At 36.4% G+C, this 14,563-nt stretch overlaps 1 protein-coding gene across 1 annotated transcript in view; it reads left to right on the top strand.

The window, feature by feature from the left end:
• Lim1 (LIM homeobox 1) overlaps positions 1 to 14,563 on the top strand; it is an 81,268-nt gene that overhangs the window by 52,954 nt on the left and 13,751 nt on the right.

The following is a 14,563-nucleotide window of genomic DNA, read 5'->3' as shown; positions in this document are numbered from 1 at the left end:
CAGGCTATATGCTACGCGCAAAATGTCTGAAAACAAACTTTTTCGTAATACAATTATAAAATCTATGTACATTTTCACTATCAGACGTATTGCTATAATACCGACTGTCTTTTTTTTTGACACAGCAGAAATGGCCTCCCACGCAGTTGCTACACTTTCGACCGTTACTACACACCTAGTCGGGTTCAGAATCATACAATCTAACGATTTTATAGGGTTTTTGCCGTATTGCTATGAGACATGGTTTTGGTCGTGGGCTCTCGTACTATAAGACGTTCCTTCGACAACCATTTTCTTTCAAGTAAAGAAGATCCTTTGATTCTTGATGTGCTAATAAAAAGTCCTACTAAAGAATTATGAAGTTTGTAATAGTTTTTTTTTTTTCAAAATAATGTATTATTTCATAAGAACCATAAAATTCTTTTTGTAAATTTAAATTTAAATTCAGCATTATTTTCATTTAAGAACATAAACAAAATAATTTGCAACAGTCTCCGAGATATATTTTTTTAACCCGAAGAATGCCATTTGTCAGATTTATTGAAAACTCAACCTAATAGTTGAAAATATTCCCAAAATCACTTTGAAACTACAATCCCAATCCCCCGGAACCGATGCCCGACCACATTGTCGCATTCAGTTGTTTTTCTTCCCCTCCCAGGGCTCGTTGGACGGAGACCCAGAGACCCGAGACTCGCAGGCCGAGAACAAGTCCCCTGATGATGGCAATGGAGGCTCCAAGCGGCGGGGACCGAGGACCACCATCAAGGCGAAGCAGTTGGAGATCCTGAAGTCGGCGTTCAGTCAGACACCGAAGCCGACGAGGCATATACGCGAGCAGCTGGCCAAGGAAACCGGTCTGCCGATGAGGGTGATACAGGTAAGTCCTTTTTGCAGCCTGATAGAAAATTTAAAAAAAACAATACTTTTGAATAAGCGGTGAAATTCAAAATATGGGAAAGTCCGTCAATTTGAGGTCGGGTGATGCTGTCTGCAATGTCTTGAAAAACGTTAATATCTGATCGAGAATTAAAACAAAAACAAAACACTTATCCATATACCTAGGTGCTCCCTATTTTTATCTATTATTCTTCCATCACAGTATTTTATGTCGTCTCCTAACAAAATTAACTTTAAATATGAGATAAGCAAACTTTTTGAAGAAAATAGTATTCTATTGTTATTGATAGGGCTGTGTTATTATATTGGAATAAAGGTCCCTGAAATGCCATAATTCACCCTCAAAATAATGTGTCTGGAGTTATTATTGTTGTCGCTTTTCAATGTTTTCTTTCTATATTTAGACTATTGTATTCGTACTTATGATCCAATATTTGGTTCATTGAAGTTATGAATTTAGTAAGGCTTTCCCAATAACAGCAACATATAGAAAATTCTAAACTAATTCCACGGTAGGTACTACTCAAATAGAGCCTAGAAAATCAATTTACTAAATTCAACATCTCACTTACAGTTATTTCAATATTGATAGATATTTTCATGAAATGCCTATTCCTAACTAGGTCTTCTACACCAAATCGGAATTAGTCATCGAGATATTGCGTCAAGAACATTTTTATGTTTTTCTTACTCTGCCTTTTTTAATACGGGCCGAGTCTAGTCTAGAAAGATGCAATCACTTTCGCAGTGGCGTTTCGAAAGCAGTAACCTATAACATGATTTTGCGTAGTCTAGAGGTTAAAAAGTATGGTTCTCTTGAAATTATGGATTCGCAACGTCGGGGGGTTCTACCGGACGTTATTTCTAATTATTCGAGGATCTGTTTCTATTTTACTACGTATCGGCACTTTTGCGATGGAAAAATATGACATTGAGAGGGGCACATAGAGGAAACGTTTTGTGTTTTTAGACATTGCAGGCTTGAATCAACTTATTATCAAAGATCATGATGACCATGTCAAATGTCGACCCATTCGCAATATTTGTTCAAAAGTTTAGCACAACAGTTTGCTTACCATGAGTTTACGTTAGGTGTGCTCGCTAGCGAGTACGTCAAAAAAATCTATGAAAATTTTATTTCTTGAAAGAAGAAGAATATGTCATACATTTAATGTAATTTTTACGCAGTCGCTAGCGAGCACACCTAACGTAAGCTCATGGTAAGCACACAGTGTTTTTAATGCATGGAGCATTATACAAATGTTTGACTTTACTAATGTATCAATTGGTGATATTAAAAGCATGATCTTTGAATTAAAACAAGATAATACTTTCGATTGGCAGTTGTTAGTTTAAACTAGACTGAACTGGAAAGCGTGACTAGAGCCGAGACGACAGATTCCTAGAAACTCTGTAATCATTGCAAATACTTTTACTGAATTTGTGAAAAACCTGAAACTATTTTTCAGGCGCGCGTGAGTTGGCAATAATGTCGTAGGTAGTTTTTTTAGTAAGTTGGTATTATTGGTATTCGTTTTTCAAAAGAATTAAATCCAAATATGAAATTATGACCATCTTCCTGAATATTTTAAATTAACATTTCAATCGGAGTGATTTGGTTAGGTATATTTTATTCCTAAAACCAGCTCTCGGCTAATTGTAAAATAATTAGTACTGACTGGCAATAATAAATAATGGTTCAATCGGGTTTCAAACTTAATGGAGCGGTATTTTAATAAATCCTATATTTATCCATAAATACATACGAGAATCAATCCATGCCGTAAGTGGTATTATTGAGAGCCCACCATTAAAACTTAAACGGCGTAACACTGAAATCGTTACAAAAATTATACGTCCGCGTTCTCCACCACGCTCATAATTTTACCATAAAATTGATTTGAACAAAACCTCTATTCATCACACGCATAACCTTCGGTAACCGTTACAAATGGCGCATACTCCATCATGGCGGCGTTCGCAAATTGAATATTGCGCGCGCCGGTGAGCGGTGCCAACGTGACAAATATTCTAATTAAGGGATGTGACGTCTCTAACTGAACTGCTGACTGGTTTCGATATAGAGTAGAGTAAAAGTATTCGATTTGCTATAAAAAGGAACATTGCCGTAAGTTTTTAGGATAAGTTCTCGCTATGTTAGTCGATGAAAAAGTGAAGTCAGATGTTTTAACAAGCAGATGTCGATTTTTTTACTACAAAAAATTTTAGTTGTAGGGAGGTATAATTAGCCAAGGTGACTGATCAGTTCCCGAAATCCTAACCCAATCTAACACATGGAATTACGTGATTCTCCACAGAGCCTCGCAACAGATGTCAGTCGGCCGTCCGTCGGTCCGTCACGCTTTTTGCGTTCCTTCCTTTGTTTCAGTTTTTATTGCACCCGGTTTCCGAACAAAAAATACCGCGTTTTTACCGCCACCTAGAGGAATATTTGTAAACGTAAGTTTCGTCACTGCTCCAAAGTGTGGTAATGGATTAATTAAAAATTTGACAGTCGAAAGAAAAAAGGTCAACATAGTTGTAAATGGGCTGTGGCGAATGACCAGAAACGAACGGTTTGTTTGGTTTTCATCCGCTAATTTTAATTGATCCATGAGGTGTTTGTTTTAGTAAAAACCAACAAGACGTTTTTTGGTTCGCAATTAAGTGTTCAAGGAAAAAAGAAGTCGAGATTCTCTGCAAAATGCTTTTTTGTTTTAAGTGCAAATAACGCTTGCAAGATTTAGTGCGTGAAAACTTTCATAGTGACTAAGATCCATCTGTAAACAAAACAAATAAAAATGTTCGACATCTTCCACTAATTAACCACTTGAAAGGTCATTAATTAAATCAATGCAAGCGTCGCAGTGTTCTGTAACAATATTTTTCCCGTTGAAAAACAATGTCAAGTATGTTAAGTGGGTTCATAAACAACATTTTTTCTCGTACTCCGGGAGATCGCGCGTGTCAAATGCCCAAGTGTTTGCCACCACATGTGGGTAACTGTAAAATGGGTTTTTGTTCAAATAATCCGGATTTGACTAGTTAACACCGGATTGTGTGAACTTCTAGCCGACTGAAGAGGCCGCCAGTCGGTTCCTTTGAAATCATGAAGCGAATTTTTGAGCTTATGAATATTAATTGCCTAATCTGTTATCCGAGATGTCAGTTTGAGTAGGTGTAGCTAATTGGCACATTTTTGCACAGTACTCAACCAAAAATAACTTTTCAACCCATAAATTAGAGTAGTCTCATTGCAACTCAAAATAAGGAAACGTTTTCACGCGTGCACATTTGTCTCTACTATTTTCTACAATCTATAAATACTGATTGTTAATTAAAATCTATTACAAGAGTGTCAACCCGAGAACGCGAGGAAGTCATCGTAAATACCAAACGTCTCGATGTCACTGCACCTTAACGCCTTCGCCCAACCGAGAAACGAGAAAAGAAAAAATCGGGAACATTTTAATAAGTTCATATATCGCGCGTTATGTCCCCGTGACGCCTCGACGCCTTGTCACAGCTATATTGGCTCATATTTTATTTTGACAGTTTGAGTAGTAAGTTATTGTAACTGCGGTTAATAGTGAAGATGTTTCTGAACGAAGTCGATGTTTATTTTTAACAGAAGTGCCAACATGAAAAAGAAAAAAACCGGAAGGGTTTTTGTTATTTGTTTTGATAAGCTTTGAATATCGCTAATATCATCTCGCTCTACTACGTTTCTCGTATTTTTGATTCACTTATGTTAAGAATTTAGAACTGTTAATTTTAATGGTAGAGTTCCTTAAGAGGAATAATAAACACTTTGAAAAAATAACCTTTTTTAATTTTATGTAGGTAACCTGACACGAACAGCAATTATTTGCCTCTTTACAGAAACATTTATCACGTGTCATGATACGCTTACGTTAAATGCTAAAAATGCAAATTTTTGTACATTACTCAACCACCCACACTTAGGTATGCCGATAAAAAAGTATAATCATCTTGAAATTAATGTAGAGTTTTCCTAAAAAAAAATAGGTCTTAAATAAAATTAAAAGAAATTAGAATACCTAAATAAAAGCGATTTTACCCTTAAAGTGCATGTAGAGTTCTAGAAAAATAAGATTTTTAAATAAAATGAAAGCAGATGAGACTATCAGACCCTAAAAATTAGCAAGCAGTAAGCCACGAGCATTCGTGTCACTGACTTATGGGGATCATGATCATATTTTATACATGTAACAAAACGTAATGAATAAGGTCGTGTTTCGTTTGTTCGTTCGTTTTTCGTATTGTTCTTTTTGACACTCTTTTTTTCAATCCTATACGTATTGGTACTTTTCTTCTATCGTGTCTATGTCACGGTACTGGAGTCAAACTATTGCCAATTTCTAGACGAACTATAAAGATCTACTATTTTTTAAATAGCAAAATTGCTGAACTTTACCTATTCATGTAACATTTAAGACGTGTATTGCTGATGGCGTGTCAATAATTTACCACCATAATTTGCGTGACCACACTAACACTCAATATCACCATAACTCGATCAATTTGTCCACGTCACTCATTGTTCCCACTTAAGGGTTCATTCCCGTATAAATTATAGTAAACGATTATTTACCATCGCACAGTGTCATCAGTGTGTAGTTACGTTTTATAAATCACCTTATTACTCAAAAAATATTCAAGCGAGCGTCCCGAATTAGCATTTATAATTTCAGTACACGCACATTAATCATTATTAATTAATCAGGAAAACTATCTACACTTCAGTTTTTATCTTGGCTCTGAGTTAAATATCGTTTGTTACGTTTTCTGCTTCATTTATTACTTCGGTAGTGCTATTGACATTCCTTCGTTAAATTTATTTGTTATGGAAATGATTCAACAAAACATCAACTACCTGATAATGTATTCGAAAAGAACACAATTTCAAATTATTAGCATCAAATAGTAAACGTTTAGTCGGTTGTATTTATAATAGCGTTTAATATTTCTAAACACACCTTCAAATAGCTTATAATCTGGCATTACCATATTCCCACAATATCGTTATCATATTTATTTTAATCTTGTAATTCGTAGGCTTAGCCAAGGCGTACAGTTTAAACAGTCTCCCGCTGCCAAAACTTCAACGTTCCATTTCACGTATTACGAATTAACAAATACTTAGATGGAAAGTAATTCCCACACGGAAGCCCCCGTCGTCAGTTGATTGATAGCGCAGCGATAAAAACTGTTTGTCAGCGCGGTGCGAACATGCTATTATGTCACCGGCCGCTAGTCTCTGATTAATGTCTGTCATGTACGCCAGCCTTAATGCGCTCTTGTCTCTGGTCATTACGGTGGCACGTTGGCTGTGGTCAGTGAGGGGTGCGCTTAACATGACCATAGATTTTTTTTTTGTTATGTTGGCTCTACTTTTACCGCTCAAATCACGTTCTTTAAAAAAAGTTTGGTTTCTTTTGAATTTCAAAAATAATGTTCGCTCCAGATTAAAGTTTAGTCTAGAATGAGAAAATGATCAATGAATTAAATAAAATAGACGTCTTCTCTAGAGAACTAAGTTTCGTTCGTGAAATGTGGTTTCGATGCTGACATTTTTATTGTTAACGTATTTCATGCATAAAGTGAAAATCATCTTAGCTTATACCCAAGTTCTGTTACAGCGCTAATTGATCATCAGTAATATAATTTATCTGCATTCGCCTAACGAACGTCTAGTAGAGCTCACGCAACCCGCCCGGCACCTAAATCATATTAGACTTTTTTATGCTTTATTAGCGGTTTCAACATAAACTCGGTCTGTCAATTAAGGCCCGCCTAAAATCTAAGGGATACTCAACTTGAATGAGCCATACGGTCGGTCGCACGACTATATCTCATCCGTTAATGTTCCGCGGCGACTTTGAAGTGGCCCAAATACTATAACTTCAACGAAATACGGCCTTAAAGGTAAAGCGACTATCGGGCAGGTTTACGACAAATTGTTCGGCGTTTAATTCGGTGTTCGGTGCGGCATTGTTTTGAGAAAGAGTTTTGTCACTTCGGTGAGTCTTCCCGCGACTTTGCGTCTTAGCATGGTCCACGGGCCAAGTTTCAAATATTTTTTCTTCCGGCAACTGGGCCCACTCTAAGATTCTAGAGTAGATTTTTATTGATTTCGGTATGTAACTTATTAGTGAAACATTAAAAGTAGGACTGCCTGCCGGAAGAAAAAATATTTAAAAATTCAAATCGGTGACTTGGCCCGTGGACCAAGCTAAAAGTGAGCCAAGTCGCTGGAATATACATATGTACTTCGGTGATGGTTGTTTTGAGTGTGGGTATCTACGTGGGTACTTTGGTAAAACCCTTTAACAAATATGTACAAAAATCAACATTTATAACTAGGTCTCTATACTTATTCTAGAGCATCATTCTTTTTGAAATTCAACAAGAAAAAAAAAACTTTTGCTGCAGAACGTAGTTTGAGCGGTAAAAGTAGAGCCAACATAACAAAAAATATTTATCTATGGTCATGTTTAACGCACCCCTCACTGACCACAGCCAACGTACTAAGTACTTACTATAATAACTCTAGGACTCTTTTAAAAGTAGTGAATATGAGTAACTAGATCTCTTTGAAACTAATGTTACCAAAAAAAACTACTTTATTGCTTTTCAACGTAAGTAGGCAGGTTGTAATTAAAATACGTTTTTGGGTTGTATCTAAAAACAGAATCAGTCGAAGCGTCGTTTTTATTTAAAAATAATTTAAAAAATACATTATTTATCAGTCAGTCAACGCGAAGAAGTCATGCGATAAATAAAAATATATGTGACTTCAGTCCGACTGTTAATTTAAAAACTTGATAGGACTTTCGATTTTGATCATTGCATGCTCAAGTATTATTGAATATTTATTATCATAAACTAATAATAATCTTACCATTTCCATAGTAATTTATGTATTCAACTATATGTTAACTCTACATAGAGGCTTGGTACGAGCCACTATTGTTCAGTAATGCATGTTAATTATTTTATTTCAGTTCTTAGTACCCATTTCCATCGTAATTTATTAATTCAAACCCACGTCAATTTGTTAGTAAAGGTGTGAATTAATGACATTTCATTGCATTAAAAAATAAATGTTTTATTTTTATACAACGAGAACATTCGTGTAAATCGGTTGAATAGTTTAGAATTTAGATTTGTATAATGCTACATGCTTTATTATAATCAATCAGTTATAAGACTTTCGATTTAATTAATTAGAATGCAGAGACTTAGGCTGAGTTGCACCACCTAACTTTGACCGTAACTTTAACGATAACCGGTGTTTTTTTGTATGGAGTTTGACAGATTTCTGACATTTGTCAATGTTAAAGTAAGATCAATCAATCAATCAATCAAAAAATCATTTATTGTCTTACTTATAGGTATTACAATAACACAGATCTTAAATGTATACATAAGTCCGCTATAACCTGCCGATTGGGCGTACAATATTTTATTCGTATGAATACAGATTACGTAGGTGCAACCCAGACTTACTAGGCAAAAGATTGCTGGAGAGGCTAGAAATTGTGACGGGATTTTTGAATTTAAAGGTAGCCTTTCGAACTAAGCGTCACAGACGCAGCGTCTTTAGCTTTGGTCTTGTGCCACCAACGCCACGTCACTAACTCGCTTCCAAAGGCTACCTTTAAGACCAAAGCTAAAGACGCTGCGTCAGTGACGCTTAGTTCGAAAGGCTACCTTAACTGAAGCCCAGTGTGTGTTGTTACGACACCAGATAAGAGTAAACTTTATTGTTTCGGTACGGTATTGAATGTGACTACCACTCTTCCCGTAAATGTCGTAAAAGGCTACCTAAGCAAAAACAATACGAGAACTTCAGACCTTCCAACTAGAATAAAATATGTACGAGGCAGTCTAAGCTAAATAGGTACCTACTTGTATTCTGTCTGCCTCGGGCAAATTTTCTTCTGAACTTCCTGATGTGGTGAAATTAATGACCGAAATTAAGTAAAAGTTAATGTTCTTATGGATATTGTCAAAAATGGCAAGCCTAAATTTTTTCGTGCACCATACCCAACCAAAGATTATACAGGGGTCTCCACTGAGGTTGTATTGGTAGAGCTTCAAATTCAAATTCAGGGTTAACAATACAAAATTATTTTCTGTGATAAAGGCCTTATATTTTTAAACATGCTTGGATTTGGATACGTTTCAAACAAATAATAATCACCAAAATGCAATAAGTTGAATTATGAACCTAAACCCGGTGCAATAAGACCCACTTTTCGAGCACTATCTTAAAATATGTTTTCACGGCAGATTCTGTTCATATGAGTAATGAGGGCACTTATGTCCCGCGCTTCTCTTTCGGCGCACAATGGGTCCTCCTGAACTCCGATAATAATCAGCATTGTGCTGTAATAATGCATTATTTAACCAAGTTACTGCGATGCAAGCGAGTTCGACGAAATCACCTAAGCGCCCATAAAAAGGCTCCCTCAAAAATTGCAGTCGTTCCCACCGTGTCATTGCTCGTGAAATGTATTCGGAGCGCGGATCAGGCCCATCGAAACCGAACTTTATCTAAAAACACTGACATTATTGCAATAAATTCGTAATTTTAATCGTGATTATTAAAACAACGGCTCCGTGCACGCATGAACGAATAATAAAATAGACGTTTTACAGCGCGTTTCGTGTCAATTCTCGTAAAAATGTCGGCCGTGCGCCGCGTAGCGGGATTTGCATGAAGAGATGACGTTTAATGTTCTTATTGTGCCGTAAACCCCATGAAATGCCGTGCCTTCGTCTTGCGGCGGCGTTATGCTCGATTGCGCCAGAAAATAACCTGTCTACCTTCACTTTTTTACGGAATTAAACTTAAACGCAGTCACTTTTTTTCAACAACTACGTACCTACTATATGATGAGACATTATTTTTATTTTTAACCAACCGTATATTTTATTAGCGAATTATTATTTATGAAGGACCACCATGCGAAAAGAAGATGGAGATAATTTGTTAAGTACCTGAATAAGTTTATGTGAATATATTTTTTNTTTATGTCATCCATATACATGAGATGGTTAATTTGCATGGTGGTCGGTCTGCTAGTGTGAGTATCTATGTGTTTCAATTCAAAGCCTGTGTTTGATTATTATTATTAAAACTATTAAAAATTCAGAAAGTAAATTGAAAATGCATATTATAGCTCTACACTCCACACCTTTTAAATGCTTCGGACGTTGCTATAAGTAATAACTAATAATATACTATTTCGCGTGCCGTCATCGGCTGATCGCTTTAATTCCTTCATGATGAACTTCTGCACAAAGCGTTTTCTTCACACAAAATTATGGGTTATTATTACACATTTTCGCCACACCTCCTTTAATCAAATGTATTTTTGCCTTTTTTACGCTGCAACAAGCCGTGGATAGTTTTTACAGTAAAACAGAGACNACAGAGATGTATGATTTATGAAGGAGACAGAAGCACCTTGCGTTAGAAGCAGGTGCGGCGTTACAAAGCTCGACGAAAGCAATAAATTATTAATTATGACAAAAAGCCGCGTCATATTATTCTCGTGTACGTTCGCGAAAATTGTCAGTGAAAAAACTGGAGAGCGGCGCCAAAAATCTTTTGTCTACGGGACGTCCCGCGGGCACACTGTGCGGCGGGACAAAGCGGGCAAAGTTGCCGCCGCGCGGCGTGCACACTGGGACAAAGAGCTCCCCGCGCGGACAAAAAATGACATCATTTATTTTATTGCCCCGGGTGAGAATAAGGTACATTAATATTGCGTAGGGCTTAATGTTTCGATCGCCCTGGGCTGGCCATCAGTCAATTTGGCTGCTGTCTTATAAATCCTACCTGTCCTGGTCATTCGATTGGAAAAGTTTCTATTGATGCTCTCTTGGATTATTGTTTTGGATTGATGTACCTGTTTGAGAATACGACAAAGCTTAGCCATTATAAACGTACTATGTTCTGCGTTCGTTTGTTTAGTTTATCTAATAACAAAACTTTTTTAAATGATTACCTGGCACTTCATCAAATTTTATTAAGTTTGTTCCAAAGAAATTATGCGCTATGGTGGTGGAGCATGCGCACAATAATTAAAACTAATGGGGCACCTGTCAACGCTTTGCTTGTGTGAGTAAATATTTTAGCGTGTCGTTATGATCACGGAATGGAAATTAAATTTAAATGTTATAAAAATATTTCAGTTTTTGTCCCGAGAATTGACTGAATGGAGCACTGGGCATTGTTAATTAAGTTTTAGTGGGACTTAAGAAATTATTATTTAAATAAAAAGTGTACTTCTTAAAACTATTAAAAATTCAGATAAATGAAATTTCGTAAATCAAATTACTCGTATCAAAACTTCGAACAAAAATATCTTTATCAAGGCGTCAAATAATTTATTTATGAGTTATTTAAATGAATTTAAATTCACTCTATTGCATAGTTTACGTATATAGCAGGCCTTTAATAATTCGGTATCAAAACATTGATCGTTCATAAATCGATCAATGATTAATTACTATCGACGATTTTCATAAAAATCAAATGTACATCTCAATTCGCAAATTATAGGGTTGTCACTATTTGAAATTATTTAGTGAAAATATTTTAGAGAGCACATTAAGCTGAACATTGGCATCTTTGTGCAGTTGTAATAGGTCCTATTTTTAATCAAAAATGCATATGAATGCTAGCGTATACTCGTATGTAAATTCGTAGACAGTTATTGGAAAATACTACATTGAAACTGTCGCTTTAATATTATTCTTCTTCTGTTAAGAATGACAATCGTCTCTCTCCTTTAAACTTAATATTTTATTTTCTTCATGGCCGTAAGTGATATCTTAGTAAATGTGATATTTCTGCTAATTTTAAATTTGTCACATTTCGATTTACACAAATGAAATATTTTTCATCGTCCAAAATTTTCAGAACATACGATTTCATATTTAAAGTCATTTAATTAAAATCCAATTCGTATAAATTTGTCAATTTAATCAAAGCCGTTTTGGCGACCCTAGCAGAAAGTTGCGCATACGCATGCAATCCATCATGGCTGCCCACGAGTCTGTGATTTATAACCACGCCACCAGTTTCCTAGAGTAGCTGGTATTACGGCAAATTAATTACAATCGTGGTCTTACTCTGCGAATATATTCAGTTCAGACTCTATCGCACTCTGTCACTCGCTCTAGAATACTGGTACGAGTGACGGAGACAAAACTATTATAGAGCCTTATTGAAAACATTGACTTCTGTAACCCGAATCTGTTCCGATTGAAACCTGTATAAACAAAGTGTTGAATTTATCATTTATGGATCTAAATAAATCAATCTGCTTATTTGGATTAATTTTCATTACTGAAACATTATTCAATAACATAATCCACCGTGTGCGTGGCAGCTCCAACAGCCTCCTGCAGAGTGTCGCGGCGTGGTTGGACGTGGACAGTGCCATCATGCAGCACTGGACACGCGTCCATCTTACTAAAGACACCAAATTGTCGTTCTTTAATTATAACTATGTTTAGGTTACTGTGTGATTTACTAACCGTAGTTTATAAGACCTTTGTTACTAACACTTTTATGGGCTATGCCTGAAATAAATACCTTTTATTTATTTTTATTATTTCAAACACGTCCGAATGCTAAGTTTCTTTTGACAGATTTCATTAAAATTTGCGACAAAATTGTGATAGAGCGTCGGGAACGTCAGAAAAGTAGGTTAATGTTTGTTTCATTGAATTTTATTTACTTTATCTTTTGATTTGCATTTTTATTTACTTAAGTATGTAGTAAGTTTTTTGATTCGTGTTTAAACTGCCTAGATTGTGCCATTATGATTTATTCAGTTTCTTGTGATTCATTTAGCAATTTCGTTATGTTATACCATAGATGGTCAGGAACTTCTCCTATCCATTTGTCTTGAGACTAATCCATCAATTTAAAATGGCAAAATAGACTTTGCCAGTTTTTCGGCGTTACAGATTTTTGAGCAAAGGTCATCAACCTTTTGATGTTTCCCCGACATCTTTGTAAAGTTGAGCACGTAATAGTTGCGGTTCACGCTCCACGGGCCTAGTGACGTGACAATATCGATAGTAATGCGCTCGATTGATTGTCGATGTTGGTTTTTGCGGTGAGAAAATTGTTTTATTTCACTTTTTTATTCGTTTGTGGGAGCAGCGAATTGAAACCTTTTTGTTAGACGGTCTTAATTGTCAGGTCTGTCGGCAACACTGCATTTACATTGTAACTTAATTTTAAAAGTGCACGGCAAAATAAAGGGTTTAAAGTTAACTCAAAGTGACGTAATGGATAACATCTTGTAATAAGTGAAGTGTGTTCACTTCACTTATTAAGCACAAGCTAAGCTGTAAGTAACTTATCTAATAACACCAGCAGACTGTAGAAGCACGACCCTCTCTTATTTACCAGATGAGAAAGAGTAATGTGTGCTAGCCAAATCTTCCATTTACCAACCGATGTAGAGAGAGTCTTCAAGATTATGCGAACTAAAGTACTTATCGCCTAAATAAGAACCTAAAATCGGAAACACCCATCTTATTGTAACACAGAAAAAGCCGCAGGAAGTATCGCACACGTTGCTTCCCAAACTTTTTGCGTTCGCCATCTTGTCAATTGTCCAACCTCCGTGTAGGAAGCCGATGAGGTCGGGACGAACGCGGAAGAGGGCCGGCCTCGCCGTCGACCGTGACGTTGACTGTTGACACCGTGCTAAATCACTTTCACAACGATTACTGGCCAGCAAAAAACGTTTAGGTACTCTTTAGAACGATTTTAAAAGTTGGATCATTGATTGTGCGAATGCTGGCCGAAAATAACTTTACAATTATTTAAAAAGAAGTTGGAATACGCCATCTTCGTCTTGCGTGGAAACTAGCCAAAGAGTTAGCTAGAAAAAGTTACCTAAAGAATAATAATGTAACTTGAAATATGTTTTCAGGAGTAGGAAAATGCCTACTGTGAGTAGGCGCACACCGTTGATTTTTAGTTGGCCGATAGTTGTGCCCGATTTTAAATTGTATGAAGAATCGGCCAAATCAAATCGGCGTAGTGTGCGCACTCCCATACATGCCCATACTGATCAACTGCCCGACTAAACTATCGACCGACGAAAAATCAACGGTGTGCGCCTACTCTTACACTCTCTTATTATGCTATGCAAACATTTGTTTTCAAGCTAGAAATAAAAGGGTTAATGTTGTTTCTCATAATTTGTTTTTGTATGTAGGTATTCCTCCACATAATCTAAGTATCTTATTGAGAAAATCTTTACTTAGTTCACTTTGTCATCGGTTAGCGTGCAAAACTTGTAGGTAAGCATTTTAATGGCTTTTTTGCTTGCTCTACCAGCGCTCCTGATTACGAGTGACCTCGGAATAACGATGCAATAGGTACGAACCAGCATTTCAGCACGTCATTAAAAATTGAAGTGCATGCACTAAAACCAGTCGAGATAAATCCGCCATATTGAAAAGCGTGACCAATGGCCGTAGCGAGCGCTATCAGCTCATTGATAACGTTCGATATTCGAACGCAACGCACCGATTGGCTGGCACGGGTACTGGCATAAAACACCGTTATCACAAAATAAAAGCAGAATTCTTGTTA

Source organism: Ostrinia furnacalis, unplaced genomic scaffold (genome assembly GCF_004193835.3).
Source record: "Ostrinia furnacalis isolate ACB-3 unplaced genomic scaffold, ASM419383v2 OfSCF7365, whole genome shotgun sequence".
NCBI lineage: Eukaryota > Metazoa > Arthropoda > Insecta > Lepidoptera > Crambidae > Ostrinia > Ostrinia furnacalis.
Note: the sequence above shows the minus strand (reverse complement) of the source record. Positions and strands in the feature narration are given on the sequence as shown.